Source organism: Microtus ochrogaster, chromosome 2 (genome assembly GCF_000317375.1).
Source record: "Microtus ochrogaster isolate Prairie Vole_2 chromosome 2, MicOch1.0, whole genome shotgun sequence".
NCBI classification, from domain to species: Eukaryota; Metazoa; Chordata; class Mammalia; order Rodentia; family Cricetidae; genus Microtus; species Microtus ochrogaster.
In genome coordinates, this window is record NC_022010.1 from 54,253,276 (window position 1) to 54,271,057 (window position 17,782).

General features: G+C 39.6%; 1 protein-coding gene across 3 annotated transcripts in view; it reads left to right on the forward strand.

The window, feature by feature from the left end:
* Zbtb20 (zinc finger and BTB domain containing 20) overlaps positions 1-17,782 on the forward strand; it is a 140,002-nt gene that overhangs the window by 820 nt on the left and 121,400 nt on the right. The window contains exons 1-2 of one of the 3 annotated variants that reach the window (XM_026786033.1): positions 3,756-3,850; positions 3,954-4,159. The exons of 1 other annotated variant lie outside the window; for it this stretch is intronic. The gene's annotated coding sequence lies outside the window, so the exon portion shown is untranslated. Of the gene's footprint in view, positions 1-3,755; positions 3,851-3,953; positions 4,160-17,782 lie in introns of those variants that run through there. One more of the 3 variants, XM_026786034.1, reaches the window with a different exon arrangement.

Consider the following 17,782-nt stretch of genomic DNA (forward strand, 5'->3'; position numbering starts at 1 on the left):
CCCCTTCCCTCCCTCCCTCTCTCTTCCTCTCCCCCATCCCTCTTCCCCTCTCTCTTCTTTTTTTCCTCTTCTAACCAGACAGCGGGAGGGTTCCTGGCTCCCAGCCAGCCCAAAAGCCTCTAAGTGTTTTGCACTTGTTTCAGGGAGTAGCTGCCCGGGGATTTTTCAGCATTTTCACTGGAGAACAAAGAGTTCTTTACAAAGGGAGGGGGGGCTTAATGTCTGATATATGTTTTTCTATTTTTATTAGTTTTTTTTGCCTGAAAAAGAAAGAGACAGGAACAGAACATTACTCTATAAAGACACAAAGACAGTCAAAAGAAACATAGTTATCTTTTCTCTCCATCACCCCACATATATACATGAAAAATTAAAAGGAATGACTAATTAAGTTGGCTGTGTTGCTCTTTTCTCCTCTTCCAATCTTTCTGAATTCAACTGTTCCTCTGTTCACTCTGCTGTTCTTTCCTCCTCACAGTAAAAGTTGCTCAGGGTGCACCCTCTACTAGCATGTCTCTACCATTTTTGTGTCCCTAAAATCTTGTAGGAGAAAGAGCAAGAGTCCATCAAATAATCAGTTTAGTTGCAAGAACATCCTCTACTTTTGCCACTTGGGTAAAAAGTTGATTATGGAATTTGAGCTCCCAAAATACCAGTGGGGTCCATCAGTTCATTTGATCTCGCAAGTTTTTGCCTCCATCAGCTGAGAAGGCATCACTGTGTCGCTTGTCAGTTAAAGAAAGGTAGTAAGGGGTAGATATTTATCTTTTCTGTTTTGTTTCTATGACATAAATGACCAAACCTCCAGAGACATTACTTGTCCTCTCTATGATATATTAGTTGAAGAAAAATGGAGCCTAGGCAGAGGTTTTTGAACAATTCTGATTGCCACGTAGCTTTGTGTTCTGTTTGATGTTTTGCCTATGTGTGTGTATTTCCACTATGAATTTGTGCTTGTAGCAAACATTCCAGAATTCTTATCATTTTCAAATTAATCCTCTAACAAAAGAAAAGAAAAATCAGGATGTAAACTGTATGTGAAAAGTGTAGTAAACAGTATTTATCTTTTAATACATGCTGTACACTTATATTTTTATACTAATGTCCTTGAATTATAATACCAGGGAAATTCTTTCTTTCCAAAAGTTCTACTCTTAATGCATTTATATTTTAATTATTGTTTGGTATCTTTTGAAGGTTCATAATGGAAACTAAACTGAGCAAAGGGTAAAGAGCCACAAGCGCCACAAAAACCGAAAATACAGATTAGCTAAGCACCTAACTGCACATAACTGTGGCTCAGAGGAAGCAACTACAACAGTTGTTCACGAATCAGAAACTCTCTCCTTTCTTCCTCCCAATTATGGAAAAAATATAATCTCTTCGTTATCCCCATGAGTGGAAACTCTAAGAAATACTACAGACATACATTTTCCCATATTTATGAAATGTGTGTCTCTCTGTGTTTCTTAAGGGCACAGTGTTTCAGGAGCAGAGGGCAACGCCTCACTAGTCAGCCCTCCTGACTGGGAGGTCCGAGTGCCTTGTGTTTGAAGTAACTTGATAACAAGGAGTCTTTTCGGGAACCCTTCTATGTGTGTGCTCCTTCAGTAATGACCCTCAAATTAAACCTGGCACTGGGTGGCCGAGCTAGCACTTGACCTCACGGAAAGATACTAGAAGTAGGGGAAGTTTGGGCAAATCCAAAATTTCTAGGGTAGATCACTTGTTACAGTTACATGTTTTCTTGAGGAAAATTCTTGGATTGCACTCAGATGTCTATATTTTTGTAGAATTTGTAATGCTTTTAATAGTGCTTAAGGAGTAAACGATCCTAAAATGAAAGCCAGCCATCAAAACTAAAAGAAACTAAGTCTTTAAAAAGTTTTAGATTGAAAGCAAAGAGGTTTGGAAATTTTTTCCTCCCCCGTCCCCCCAAGAGACTTGGTTTCTTTTTTTTTTTTCTTCTGAACCTTTTTTGTTGCTGGAGCTGTTGTACCTGCATATTTGGGTTTGTGTGTGTCTCTCTTCTCCCTACACTTCCCCTCTCTTTCTCTCCCCCTCTCTCTCTCCCTCTCTCCCTCTCTTTCTGGTTTTTGATGTGACCAGATTGTTTTCTCAGAGGGACAGAGGAACTAGGAAGAGGCTGTTGCTGAAGGCAGCAGTGGCTCCCCTTGCTCTAACACAGGCAGGCAGCTCCCATCAGCGAGCTGCACCGGCAGAGCACACTGAAAGGTGATAGCTGTCATTCTGGGATTCTTCGTAGATCTGACCTGAGAGGAACACATTCACAGTCGAGGAGAAAGGGGAGAAAACTAGAGGAGGAGGAAAGAAAAGCTCTTTGAACTGGAATACACTGGCCCTTTCTTCCTGGAGGCAATCCGCTCTGGTGCTTGGCGACGTGTCCTGCACTATCAGATATCATATGACTTTCTATTTAGATTTCTTTTTGGAGAATGGCCTGTTAGGACTCTGTTTGTTTTCTTTTATTTAATTTCCTTCTCCCTGCACTCGCTAGTTTTGTGTATGTGTGTAGAGTGTGTGCACGCATGCATATGTGTGTGCAATTTTTATCTTTGTTTTTGTTCTGTTGACCTGATGTTTTATTTAAGGACAAAGCTTTAATTATTTCAGTATAGTGGTTTAATCACTTGCCAAAAAGAAACCTCATTCTGTGCTTTTTTGAGGGTCCATTTTTAAACACATCCATTACCATGGGAGGCTGCAGCTCCTAAATGCCTGCTGGTCAGACCTTGGCCCACTCCCTCACCTTCATATTCCCCTCCTCCTCGGCAGCACGCTCAGCAGTGTGAGTTAGGAAACACCTGTGCGGAGTTGGGAGGGAAATAAAAGTAGAGGCAACTTCTTCAAATCTACACTCCTAGTTTCACTTTAATAAACTTTTTTTCAATCCTTGATTCCCCCCGCCGCCCCCCTCCCGGCACTCTGTTGAGCTGGAAAACATCAGAGATAGTTAAGGACATGACTGTGGAGCTTTTGTGAGGCCAGCTGAGCACCACTGGAAAGTGGAGCAGGAGCTGCAGTCCATTCAGAGACTTAAGAATTAAGTAAGAGGTTTAAATACGCTCTTTGAGATCGGTGGGGCTGTTCGCTCAGGGTTTGGTGAGAGATGGTAAATGGGGTATTTAGGGCATGCAAGGCAGAGAAGGAAAAATTGCCAGACAGGAGAGAGACAGGCATTCCTGCTGCAATTAGTACTTTTAAAACCTTAACTCAATCAAATTTTTATTTTGTATATCTCAAAATTTAACTGATCAATGTGTGATCAGTTACCTTTTCAAGCTAGCAATGAAGAACAGTTATACAGATGATTATTTATCGATTTACCGTAAAATTTGATGTGCTTCTTTTTTAGTTTTGAAGAGTTCAGATTTTAGTTAGAAAAATAAAAGTATAACTTCTCTCAATAGTATAAGGTTGTCTATACATTATTCTTGCCATACAGAACATATCAGATACTGATTGTGTGTGGATGTGTTTGTATTACAACGCACGAAACTGCCTTAAAGGTTCAGGTGACCGCTACATGCTTCAGACCTGTAGCTTTTAGTTTCTTGTTACTTGTTCTGAAATTATTTTTTATGAACCTTTAATGTGCAGTGTCTTTTCATAACCAATGGTGAATTTTGTTGAAACTCAAAGAGAAATTTATTCCACCCCTTTAAGACTACCCAAAGGGGAAGGGAAAACTATTCTCCTTCGGCTCAAAAAAAAGAAAAGAGAAAAAGAAAAAAAAAATTTTTTTTTTTTTTTAGAAACCTTTTTCTCCCAACGGAAAACTCCAAAACAGCTCTGTCTCAGAATGTTAAACTTGGCATGGATAAGAAATGTGAGTTTTGCTTTATTTGAGGAAATTTGTTTTTGAGACAACAATGTTATAAATATTTTTAAATTGCCTGCTGAGCATGCGCTGTCTCTGACTTTATTCATAGTTTTAAATACACACCAAAGTGCAGTCTTCTGAATGGCCACAGGTAAGGCTGTCGATTTGTGTGATCCTTCTCTGAGGCACCTTCAGTGAGTCTACTCAGTTTCCCAGAAGGGAAAGGGGCAAGAGCTGAGTTCAGACCTGGATACCCTTCTAACTCTCATAGAGAAAAAGTGAATTGCCCAGTAAGGCTTGCACACTGTACTTAGGGTAAGTACTATTCAACTTTTCTTTCCTATACGAGTTGCCTCCTTAACTTTCTGGCTTATTGCTAGTAGAGTAAATGGAGAAAAAAATTAACTCAATGAGGAATTAGCCTGAAAGATAAGATTTGCAGATTTTTAGGGACATCTATTGTGCATAAATTCAGGGATACGCGAATTTGCCAGTAAAATGCTGGAAGCTCAGTGCTTCCAGAGCAAAGATGTGCTAGTCTGAACATGTCTGATCTCATCTGGAATCGAAAGCTAAATCTAGGTGGGCCTGTAATAATACCAGAGAAGGAACACATGTATCTTTTGTGCGAGCTTTTTTTTCCCCTTCAGCCAGCCTTCCAAAGGCAAATGACAAAAGAAGTAGATTCTCCTCTCATTGCCTTGGTCCTCTACTTTCCTTCTGCAGAGACATGCCCAGGTGTTCTTTTCTTGGTTGTTGTTGTTGTCATTGCTGCTGAAGTGCAGGCTTTCCTGTCACTGATGGTAACTCTTTCCGTTTTCCGGGGAGCTTTACCTCCATGACTCGGTGTGATGGTGCTTCATGTAGTCAGCTCTATCAGGTCTGCAGTGTCCCTCTCAAGCGCTGTAATTCTGCTGTTTGTGATAGCTATGGTAGAGCTCTTTCCTCCATTTGTGGGTCTTTCATAACTACCCAAACAAGTCACCCTCTAAGGTGAAATTTCTCATATTTATTTGTCATTCAGAATTGAACTTGTCTTGAAAACATTTTTTAAAAATGTAGTTAGCCATTTGGGGTTTTGCTTGTTTTTTTTGTATTTTTGTTTTATTAATTTTAATAAATTCTAAAAATGTAAATAATTGTATTTTTTAACAAAATACATTTTGATATACAATGCTTTTCTAATTCGGTTTTCTTTAAGTGGTTTAAGATTAAATTTGAAAATTTAGTGCATTAAAAAGAATATTAAGATGCCTATAAGTAGCCTACTGATATTTTCAATACTTAATTTGAATTCATTTAGAGTTTTACTTTTCATTTTTCATATTATCTTCCATTGCCAATCAACATTACTATATGCAAGGGTGTGTATGTGTGTGTGAATGTGTGTGCGTGCATGCGTGCAGGTATGTAGTAGCACACATGCATGCATACTTGCATATACAACGAAAGATACACAAAGCCACTTAACATTTATATTAATTCTGCTTTTACATAAAAGAAAAAATTAGAAAACTTTGGTTATTTTATCATTTTTTGTAATTTGAAAATCCAATAAACTGTTGCCTCTCTCTGATTATTAACCACATATGCTTTTAAACATCTGTTTATGTTCTTATAAGTTACCTTAATTTCTATTTCATAGGTCTTACACACTCCTGCATTTTATGAGATGTATTAATGTGGAAGTTTATTCAGATATCACTTGCTTTATTGCATATCTGTTAGTGTGTTAACAAGTGGTTTGGGTTTTTTTATTTTGATTTTTTTTCTTTTCTTCTAATTAGAGAGACTGTGTGTTTCTAAATGTCACTAGTATTTTGAGGAAGAAACTTTCAAACCTGTGATCTCCTAGAAAGCTTTCAGACAAACCGAAGATACCATCTTTACCTTGCATCTAGTGGGTTCATTTGTCCAGGTTGTAACATTAGCAACCCGGAAAAAAAAAACAACGATAATAAGTATGCCATGATAATTTTTCTGACTATAGAACTAAGAACTACCAAAGAAAATTGTGGCATATGTAGAAAAATGCCAAGACCTTTTGCAATAAAATCAGCTGTTTCATGCTTTTTCTTCTCCCCGCCCCACTTTTAAATTTTGTTTGTGACTTTTTTGGCTTGCTGAAGCATTTCCCTATAATCTTAGGAAGCCACAGCAAATTTTCAATGCCACAGCAACACTGCGGCCAAAACGAACCAGAGAGCTGGTCCTGGGGGCTGTAGCCTTTCTCAGAAATCATACAAAGTAGGAGGAGTAAGGACGCTACTTTTTTTTTTCCAAGTTTATTCAACCTGCCAGGGACAGAGTTTTTCTTCGTGCATATTTCCTTCACCTAGCTAAGGCTTTTTCTTCAATGTCAATGACTTTCTATTGCCTCTGAGAGATGTTTCACACAGCAAAGCGTTTTGTTTTCGCTTTATATTGAAACATGGGAAGCTTTGAAAACAGGGAACGACAAGGAAAGGGGGCTTTGGGCATCTGGGAAATATCTAAAAGAGCATTGGGCTCACAACTAGTTATTTAGATGGTCGTGTCTGTAACTTATCTGTTCTCTCCAGGGCTTCTCAGGGTTAAAGGAAAGAAGGGGAGAACTATAGGGCTCAAACTGTGCTCTAACTGACTCAGTAGATGGAGCTCTTCCCCCTAAGTCTGTAGTTAAATTAATGTCCCACTGCAGTTTGTGGGACTCTGTTTGAAGGTGTGTCATGATACACACATAAAATCAAAGCCTGTGTAGCTGGAGAAAGAATTTTCTGGCATTTTCGAAGACATAAAGCATTTGTTCAGAAACACAAGTCTGCAGAGGAGCAGTAAGGATAGGGTGGGAAGTGAGGTTTGCATAGCTAAATGTCTCCCTCTCGTTCTTGATACTCCTAAGTGTGAAGTTAAAGCCTAACCATTTTTCTGCAAAGGACTATATCCCTAGGAAAACATATAGCATGTACAGTGCTTGGCTGTGTTCGTGACAAGCCTTTCAGGCTATTTGAACTGCACAGCTCTACTTTCATTTGTCTCCGCAAAGGAATCTTAATGCTGTAATGCAATTGTTTCGTCTAGTTAGTGTAGAGAATCTGGCTGAAGTGCTACAAATTCTGGACTGTGACAGCACCGTGGACGGCAAGGCAGACTTGGAAGGTGTTTTTATAAGAGCAAATATACCTTCAACAATGACTGAAAATAGATCTCTAGCGTCTATTTTAATATAGAAAGAAATACTTGTTTATTTCTCTTTAAATTAATCAAAGTGAGTAATTGCCACAGCATTCTTGTCAGTTTGTATTATCTTCAGTACCAATAATAAGTTTGATCCTTGCTCTTCCCTGGTGCCAGGAGGGAAAATATAAGCATGCAAGATGTAATAAGTTCTCTTTCTTGGTCTGTCTTCTCACAGACTGGAGGTGTGATTGGGTATCTCTTGTTAAATCTCGATAAGATCATTTGGCCAAAATAAAACTGGCATTGGCCTTCCTAGCAAAAGAAGTAGCATTTTTAAAGGACTTGGATTTCCTTTGCACACCACGTGTCTGCGTTTGATATACTCCAGGAAAATAGAGAGGATGAGACAAAATTCTTCCTAAGCAGCCGCCGTAGGCCAAACACTGAAACAGTGCCAGCCCGGACCAATCAGGCAGGCTTCTCAGAAGATGCATGCTTTCTGAGTACTTCTGTGGAGAGAAGAGGGAGGAAGCCCTTGAAACTGCATTCACATGAATGAGTCTTCCCTAATTTCGGTGAAGTCCGTGGTAGTAAATTCAATAACTTTGCTTCTATAAAGTAGAATATCTGAGTTTCCTGGGCCAGCTGAGGCTCCCTCAGTGTTGTTCTCTCACATCTTTTAAACAAAAGTATCTCTCTGAATTTAAACAAGTGAAAAACTTCTCACAGAGAGCAAAGAGTAAAATTAATGGAAAATCAAAATCAATTCCAAACCCATTTCTGGCATGATGAGAATAACATTTGTGCTGTGTTTAAAGCAGTTTAACACAAGAAAATGATAAAATGATCAATATACTTAAAGCCAGAAATAACCAGGAGAGAGCAACCTGCAGCCTGTTCCCAGTTCTGAAACTCTACACTTCTGATTAAATGTGAAAATAAATGGCTATATCTTTTATAAGGCGGCCCTCGGAGCCTTCTAACATAAACAGGACTGATGAGAGGCCAGCTATCCAGTGTTCTATTAAAGCTGTGTTTTTAGAGTTTAGGATAAACATTTCTGAAGCTACACTGTTGTGCATTTATTTATATGCATGCACATACCATGACCATAAAAAGAACAGAAGTTAAAAGATATGGGCATTGTCTGTGAAGGACATTACCACTCTACAGTCTTTATACTATAAAAGCAAATTTAAAAACAAACAAAAAAAAACAGGCTTTAAAGCAAAAAAATGTTTTAGGATACATAAGAAAGTCAATGAATGGTCAGTGTGCATCAGATTTAATATCCTTTTCAAAAAATACTTGAATTCAATGCATACATAGATATACATATTTTATATTTGTTGCTTTAATTTACTCTGAAGGATTTAAGTTGACATTAAGAAAATCTGAACCTGTGGATTCAAGGTCACTGAAATGCCACTATCTGAATTTACAAAATTCACTCTAGTCTTAAGATTTTTTTTTCTCCCAATTAGCAATCTGTTGTCACTATATCAGAATCATTTCACTGACAAGGTATTTATTGATCATGTAAAGTATCATATCTACTTGAAACTATCTGAAGAAATAAAGACGACAAAGTCCAAACACATTTAATTTTGTTGAACTAAGGTGCAGTAGGGATGATGATAATTCTAACAAGCACCATGACGAATGTAACTACAGAGAAGCATGTGTGATTACATCAGTAAGAGTGAACTCATTGAGCAAGGTCAGGAGGGGCGACTCAGAGGCTGTGACAGGGTAGGGAATAATGATTAGTTATTGGAGATGCTTAAAGCTTCTGGCTGGGAACAGTATTAACAGATAGGGAAAAGAAGAGTCAATTAATTTTAAAATGAATAGAGAGACAGTACTTTTCCTATAGGGTATAATCAACAACAGAATTCAACTCTTCCAGGGAATTACAGTAACACCATAAGCTTCGGTTGTCCAGGACAATAATAGTAATAAGGAGATGTTGTGCATATCTGCTTAAAGAGTCATAGGCATGAAACTGCTAGAACAGTTGTCATGCTATTGATTAATTTAGAAAGCTCAGCTTTAAATGTCCAAAAGCAAATATCAGTGTCATAGAACCATGCTCATTGTATCTCAAAGACTAAATGAGCCTAAAGTATCTCAGTGAAAGTATTTTGGACTGTCGGATGCAAGGCCATGTAAATTTTATTCTTTTTATATACGTGTATATGTGTGCATGTATTTGTACGTGTGTGTGTGTGGTTTGAATTTTAACAGGAAAGTTTAGAACAGAGAAAGTGATGCTATACTGATTTATCTGGACCAATGTGCTATACATATCCCATGTGTTCTAAACGGGAAAGCAGTGAGCTTTGCAGAGAACCAGGGGCCTAACAGAGTAATTTTATTACTGGGATTAAACCACTAATTTTGCCAATAAGAAAACTCACACATGGCAAAGTGACAGCTTATTCTTCAAATGAGAAAGGTAAAAGTAGGACATGAAGGGAAGTTCCCTGGCCGCTGTGCTCTCCCACCCAGGACAGACCTGTAGAGCTGGAGAGGGTTCATATTCCAGAAGCAACTGAGAAAGAGAACAAAGGCACCAAGCCTTCTGGGTTCCTGTCTTGGCATCAATCACCTCACCTTAAGTGGGGCACAGGTTAGCCTGTGTGATGAGGATACCTTTGTATTTTGGAAAATGTTAGAAAAGCACTGTACAAGTCCTAGAGACTCTCTAGCGTTTACACTGCTCCCTACCCCATAAAAACAAGACAATGAGAAGAAGAAAAGGAGAGGAAGGGAAGGAAAGAACTTTATAGTCACCACTTTCTTTTCAAAAGAAAAAGGTTTCCTCCCAATGAGTCTCTTCAGCTCGTGCATTTAGTCCCCAGAGTCTAACAGGCTTTGCTGATTCACCGAGCTGACACATACTACAGCCCCAGCTCCTCCTTGTCTCCTGAGCATGCTCCACATTTTTCATCCCTTTCTCCTCAGAGTACAGAAGCAAATTCTCCCTCTTTAATATGACACCTTGTATATTTTACAGACTCTTGTCATATTGTTTCATAGATCAGCTTCTAGTTTATAAAGTGAAAAGCAATTCTATATAATTTTGGGCAGTGTACATAATTTTACTGAGGCTCATTTTCCATTTTTGTAAGCAAGACAATAGTGGTCACTTTGCTTGGATATTATAAAGATTTTTAGGAAGTGTCATCATAAGGTGTTTAGCATAGTGAATAGCCCATGGTTACCACTCAGTATCAAATTCATTAGTACTATCACTACTATTGCCCTGCTTCTAGGTTTTTCCCTTATATTAAAAGAGAAAAATAAATTGAGTTCAGCATCTTATCGCTCAATGTACAGAATGACTTTTACATAATAGAAGCTGGATAAAAATGTATAGAATATCCTTATTCAAGCCCCTATTAACCTGCTTCTTCCTCACAAACCTCCTTAAATTCTCTCCCAGAGGTTTAGGACAGTGGTGGTCTTAGCCAATGCTGGCTCACATGCACCATAAAAGAGTCAGTGTTGTCCGCTGTGGACTCTCAGCGCCAAACTATCTCTAAGGTTCCCCACAGACCTCCAGTACTTAGGATGGCTCTTTGCAGCAGCCCCAGAAGTGTCCGCTTCTCTTCATGGTTTATGTGATTAATGATATTGTTATTACTCTGTCTGTAAGTTGGTCTAGAAACTTTCACTTCGGAGAGCTGGTCAAGATCTCAAATTTAATTTTGGCTGTGTTGGTTATAAACCAATTGTGTATTCGTTACATTTATAGATTCCTTCTTCAGCTATATGTTTTCGTGGCCACTGAGAGCTCCTGACTCTGTGCTGAATGTGCTAAATTTTACTTTAGAGACCTGAAAACAGCAATGAGGCTTGGTGATCACTAGCTGACATCTTTGGGGTTTTTTTTCCCCTTAATGGTCTAATCTTAGCAAAGTTTGAAGAGTAGGCAAGTAAGGAAATCTTACTTGTTCAAAATATGGTGTGGTAATTCTCTATTAATGAGGTTTGTGATCAATATACATTTTTCCTATACATTGTTGTTTTTCCAAACATGTAACACATATTTTATAAGGGGAAAAACAATAAATACATGAAAATGATTTTCTTAAGTAGAAGTATATAAAGGCAGAGATATAACTAACATTAAATGCAAGGGTTCGACTGTAGGCAGAGCAGCATACAAGGGAAACTTAATGCATATGGGTGCTATCCTTCAAGGTATTGGTGAACAGTGAGAAAATGAAAACAAAGTCAAAAATGTGGGCATGTAAAGGATGGGCTGACATCAGCTTATGCTGAAGTCAGGAAGAGTGCTGCCTTTTAATCTGCCAGCGTTCCACTTATGTGAGACAGAGCTGGTATTTGTGAGGGAAACAAGGTCACATTTAGGGGAGCTGGTAATTCAATGAAGAGCTTCGATTTGCCAGAGTAATAGTGTTGGCATCAAAAGAAGAAAGTTTTGCAGTTTTCTGTGTGTGCACTTGCTGTTCCTGGTGTTCCTGGTGGGTGGCTGAATCATCCTGATGGCATTCAACAGGAACCAGCTGCTGGGAATATTAAAATGCATGCATTTAGTCCTCTAGAGAGACAGGAGCATCTGCAGAGTCTTCCTATCTTGATAGTACAGAAAATCCCAGGGAGCATCCTCTAGTGGTTTTCACTCTATTCATTTATACATCTTCTTCTCATAGTTCTCATCAGTGCCCCGAGTCCTAACCAGAGGTAGCTGGGGTATCTGAGTCCTAAATTCACACCAGGTTGCAGAGTCAGACAGTGAACACTTGCCATCAGGCTGTAAGAATTGCAGCCTCAAGGGCAAAAAGTGGTGCTCCTCTCTCTTGGCCTGCTTGTCTCACGAAGAGTCAGCCATACTCAGCCCTCTACCTAGGTAAAGTCTGAGATTCCCTCTCCTACAGCTTTGCCAGGATATAAGCCTGTGCATTATCCTTTGTACTCATAAAGCCTGGGCACCTTCTGCTTTCCTTTTGTATCTTTTGTTTATTTTATTTTGTAATTATTGGTGGGTTTTGGCTTAGGTTTTGGTTTTGGTTTTTGAGCTGGTATCAACAATTGAGGAAAAGGAAAGTGAAAAGAAGAGGTCTACACTCCATAATCTACTAAGTCTTTCCCATCTCTAATATTTATGAATAATGTATTGAAATGATGGAAAAAATGTTGAATATGTTCATCATGAATTATATTCATCAGTGTGTTGCCTGGAATATAAAAGAGCAAAGCAGTTGCGGTGTAGCTACTTCCTTACAATACATGTGCTGGTACAACAGAGCTCTGTACCTTTTGCTAGTCCTCTGTGTGCCATCCCCAGATGCACACGCGGCATGTCTGAGCAGTAACTGCAAAGGGGGCACCTGATGGAAAAACAGACGGCCAAGGTTCAGTAGAGTCTGAGTTCCGTGCAAAAGCAGCTCTGGAGAGAAATTGATAGCGCAGTGTCCTGTAAAGAGAGTGACTTTTACATAGCAGGCATTACTTAGATATTGTCATGACTCAGAGAATGTCACAGTCCTACCATCAGAAAAGAAACTCACAATTTTGATCTGGATTTTTTTCAAGTTAGCATAAATAACTAATTTGTTGCCATTTGAAATCGACAAGAAATAATGGAAGAAAATTAAGAATTAAATACTTTTTTATTAGGTGTAGCTTCAAAATTCATTCTGCGTTTTTTTCTCTACTAGTTTTCCTTCATTATTGTATTACATTTAGGATTTATTAAAGTAAAATTTTATTTCCTAAGCACTCACTAGATGTCATTAGTAGACACTAACCAGAAACATGACAATAGGCCAGAAATTTGGGGGGTTTTTTTGGTTTTGCTTTTTGGTTAGACAAATAATCAGCAGAAAAGGTAACAGAGAGTTAACATAATTTCAAAACAGCCTATCCCTGCCTTCATGAGAGTTGAGCCAAGACAGATCATGTAGGGTCAGGGACTGATCAAACACAGCCATAATGTCCAGGTGAGGACATTTCCTAGTAAAAGCAGTTCAAATGAAAGGTAGGACCCAGCTCCAGCCTTTCCGGGGCCCTAGAGAGGCATTGATGAACACAGACTGCCTCAAAAAAGCCTTTGCTCCCGCCTCTGTCACTTTGGAGCTCTTAGGAGGAGGAGGAGCTGGAGTACATCTCGGGAACCAACTTCAACATTACAGTGACCATTACCTCAAACAAAGTGTCCCAACATTATTTATAATCACACATTTTAAAAATGTTCTTTCTTTCCTATGATCTTTTAAAAAGCTAAAATCCATAATACCTCATAAAAGTAAGCATAAACTTAAAAACAAACACAATTACCAGTAGTTTATACAGTCTCAGACAGCAAGAAAGAAAGAGGGGAGAAATAAATAGTAAAATATGCTTACAGAGAGATTACAGCATCCAACATTTACATGAGGTCAGGAGAAACGGTACTGATGCTCCAATTCCACAGCAGCACGACAGAGGAGCCAGTGTGGTAGGATTTACCCAGCTCCACCCTGCCTGGCCATGGGAGAGAGTATGTGTCAAACAAATAGAAAACACCTCCCCCCATGTACTTCACAGCAGTATTGCTAAGGCTGGTTATGTGTTCATATATAAATGTACATATTACAGTTTCCTGTTTACAGGAGGGGAGAATCGTCTTAAAAGAAATGAATCAGGGATTTTTGTATGCTCCTGTTGTGAAGGTCAGTCACTTTTTAAATATATTTTAAGGCCTCCTCTGCTAATTACCAATTTTTAAAACACTTGAAAATGATGAGTGAGCCTCTTTCACCTCACAAAAGAGAAGGCTTTTGAAAGTGAGTGTCAGTATAGATATTTAAACATGTTTCCTTAAAACTGAAGAGTCCTAATAGTCTTACTGAACCCAGAACAAACCCATTGGACAAAATAAAAGACAAGCTGTGCCAACAGATAGCTTTCAAAACCTTAAATCCTGGATATAGCAGTTTATTTAGTACGAAAGGCTAGTTGTGACTGTAGAGGTAAGCTAGTTGATTTCGACCCCCAGGTATGATGCAGCCTCTCCCTCAGTGAACTCTCAGCAGCTGCGATCACCCACAAAAGACCTGCACACGGCTGGAACCATTAACTTTCCCTCAGAGGGGAGGAGAGGTTCATGAGGCTGCCCTAGTCCCCAGGGATTGATGGAGAGTTGATAGTTCCTGGGCACACCATCCCTTCCTGAGAATGTATAGATAATCAACAGTTGTTGAGAATGAGGCATTGTCTTCAATGAAGTAACCACTGCTAAGTGGCCCATGCTCCTGTAAGTAACGATAATTAAACACATTCATGTACCAAACTAGACTTGAGTAAAATCTGTTCTTTGTTTTGTTATTGATGTCCTATTTGGGGTGAATAGACAGATAGACATTTGTTTATCTCCCCAGGAAAAGTTCAGGTAACGTGTTTTAGAACATGAGATAAAGGCATACATAGAAAGAACAGATGTAGTCATCGGTGCCCAAGCTGTTGGTCTCTGACAACAGTCAGGCTCAGCATATATAAGCTCGCTGTGATGACCGGGAAAGAGGCTGTATTCATCATACTCTCTACTGCAATTATTCTTTTGATGTTGGTCTTGGGTTTTTAATCTCTCTTTTCCCACTTCAGACCTCACTGGAATGATAATGACCTGAGGAGGGCAGGTGAAAATAAATAAATGTAAATTATGTTTTTAGTCATCACTGCTACCCCCAATAGCATGTCCTCTGACCTCTTCCAAGCATCCAGCAAAGAGAAATTAGCTTCCATGGAGAATGAAGTCATAGCTCCAACTTAGCATAAGCAGAAGAGAGGAAGGGAGTAGTAAGCATAGTGTTAGTGAAATAAGTAAGTTTCTACTGGGCTGGGAGCAGGTTCTTCTGTTTCCTATATTTTTTTCCAAACTGAGAAGAATTATTGTGGTAACTCACCTATGCTTCTGAACCTGTGTGTGCATGCCTAAGACCTGCTCAAGGTAAGGCCAGAAAGAAATCACAGTTTGCATCCAGAAAACCGCCATCCTTTGTAGTAACTTCTGGCTGTTTTGGGTTCTGATTTTGCAAAATGTGTTTCAGTTCCCAGACATTGCTGTCCTGGGTATGCTGAGAGCATGACAACGTAGGGATTTGGGGTACAACAAATACAGCAGAGTTCAGTACATTCATAATCTTCCAGATCTGTAGGCAGGACCCCAGATTGTTCGAGTCCGGGTCAAATAAGAATGCAGGGTTAACTGAGAGCTTTGAGGACAGTGGTAAATGTTTTTTAAGTTTGAATCTTGGTGACAGTGGAAATAGAATGCCTTGGGACAAAACGATAACTAGAACCAGAGCCAGCTTTCTGAATGTCCAGCCTACCCTGCTGCACAGGGCCCCAGTTTGAACAGACACCATGCTCAACCTAATGCTTCACTGAGGCTGTCTTGAAATTCTTAATAATTTCTAATAAAAGGCCCCATATATTTATCCTTGAGCACTACAAATCATGTAGCCGGTCCTGCCTGCCTGGAATTTATCTTTCCCTGGCATGCCAGCTGAAGATATCAGTCACATGTCTTCTCTTACTGAAAATGATCCCCTTTTTGATTCCTCAGAAGCTTGTTCCCCTGTTAAACTCTTTGAAGATTTCTCTACAAGTTATGTGGTTCAAAGAACCCATCTTCCTTCCTTCCTCCAAACACCTCAAGATGACTATGATCAAGGTGCTCTTAGTTTATAATCAAAAACTCTATAGTTGCATTAGCCAATTTATGTGTTTGCTTGCTTGCTTGCTTGCTTGCTTGCTTGCTTGCTTGCTTGCTTGCTTGTTTTTGAGGTTTGAGCTGTTTGGTTGTTTGTTTTACTAAAGGCTAGCACCTGGAAAAATAGTTATATCATGATACTAAAGCATTTACCCCACATTGTTATTAAAATGGGCATCAGCCATCAAACTGAAAATTTAAAAACTGTATCTTGCATTTAGGTTAACTTACCTGTGGTATTTCTTAGCCATCATATAATCAACTACAACAATCTTATGAAAACAAGTTGATCTTCTAGTCCTGATCTTGGGCTGACACCCTCCCACCTCCATATCACCGCTAGTTATGAGTCCTCTGCCATCCTCACCATCCTCCTGCCTCAGCTCTTGTAATCCCTGCATCACTATCATTGAAAACAATAACAATGGCATTATTAAAGGATTTTGTTCTTTGGCCTAGTGAGAATAATTGTTCCTGACTGTGAGACATAGATAGTAATCCTAGCTTCCACCTTAATTTGTGTCAATTACACCACCATAATGTCTGGACGAGACCCTGCAAAGTACAGGAGCCTTTTCACAGTAAGAGCCTTCTCCGAATATACAGGCCTCGTCACTTCCAGTCAGGTATATACATCCCATTCCCCTATTAGGGGGAGGAAAAGACAAGTTGACCACATTCCTGAAACGGAGTGCACATGCCTGGCTCCTAACCAGTTTCCAAACATCCATAGCTGAGAGAAGAAAATAGCTGTCAGAGCTGGGGGAAAGATCCCGTTGACAAAGAAGTCGCCTACCACCTCCTATCACTTCCAGTCAACCTAGTTAATGCCCACGATTGCTGGAGGACCCAGAGTGGCACTGATGACCTAGCACCAAGCTTGGTTCACTGATTCCAAAGTTAGGAAGAGCTGCTGCTTCTCTCTGTCCCTCCCCCTTCTACATCTCCTCTTCCTAGAAAAGGAAACAAGAGGAATCCAACAGAGAGATGCCGGGCCAGGTAGTTTTTCCTAGTTTAAATTATACGAAATTGGATTTACCTGCCCTTCCCTGAAGTTTGCAAGCGTTTTAATGATTAATGACTTCCTAGCTAGGAACATCACAACCAAGTCACCACAGGAAGTCCAGATTCATAGCTGATAGATAACCCATGGCTTCCTCCTATGAGGTTTCCCTTGGGTCCTTAGATCCAGAGAAGCCCCCACCAAAAACTCAAAGAATACTTAAATTCTTTCTGGTCATGACTACCCCTTTCACTCTCTTTGCCAGCAGAGCCCAGGATCCTTTGTTAATTTGATTCCCTCCTTCAACCACCCTTATCCCTAAACTGTGTTTATCCCTCCCCCCACCCCCAGTTTCAATCCAAAACTTCCTTCCACTGCTGTAATTATTGGGATTGAAGTGGCCAAAGCATCGAGACATGAGTGGCTTAACCACACGATGTGATGTTTGCATTTCCAAAGTGCGGCAAATTAAAATGTACTTCACTAACAAGGGGCATCGCAGGCATCTTGCCTGCAGTGGGTGGTTATTCCTTCTGAGCCAAACTAGACTGCCTAGGCTTAGCCATTTTCCTCAATGGGAATAGATGTGTTCACTTCACCCCACTTCACTGTAGACAAAGAGAGGAAGTGAACGCAGAAAAGCAATCTTTTTCCCAGGAAGAGATAAAGAGGAAACGTAGGTAAATAATCAATTCTGGGATGGTTGCTGAGGGTCTCCCATGAAAAAGAAATCACAATACTACCTTTTGATTTTGCAGGAAAATAAATTTGTATTTTAGATGGTAGGTAAGGCTATAAGAACAGTGCAAATAAGTTTAAAACCTAAATACTTTGTCCAAGACTCTGGCCTCCAGCAAACTGTAAGCAGTTCACAAATCGGAAGTCAGTGATTTTGGTGGGGGGCTGTTTACATTTGAGAGTGTAATTGGCTCAGAGGGATTCCATATTTCCTTCAAGGTCACCAAATTTAGCAATAGAATTGAGTTTGGGTCCATGGGCTCCTCAGATAGCCTAGATTTTCTCCGTAGTTGCAGGCTCTGCTGAGAGGAGG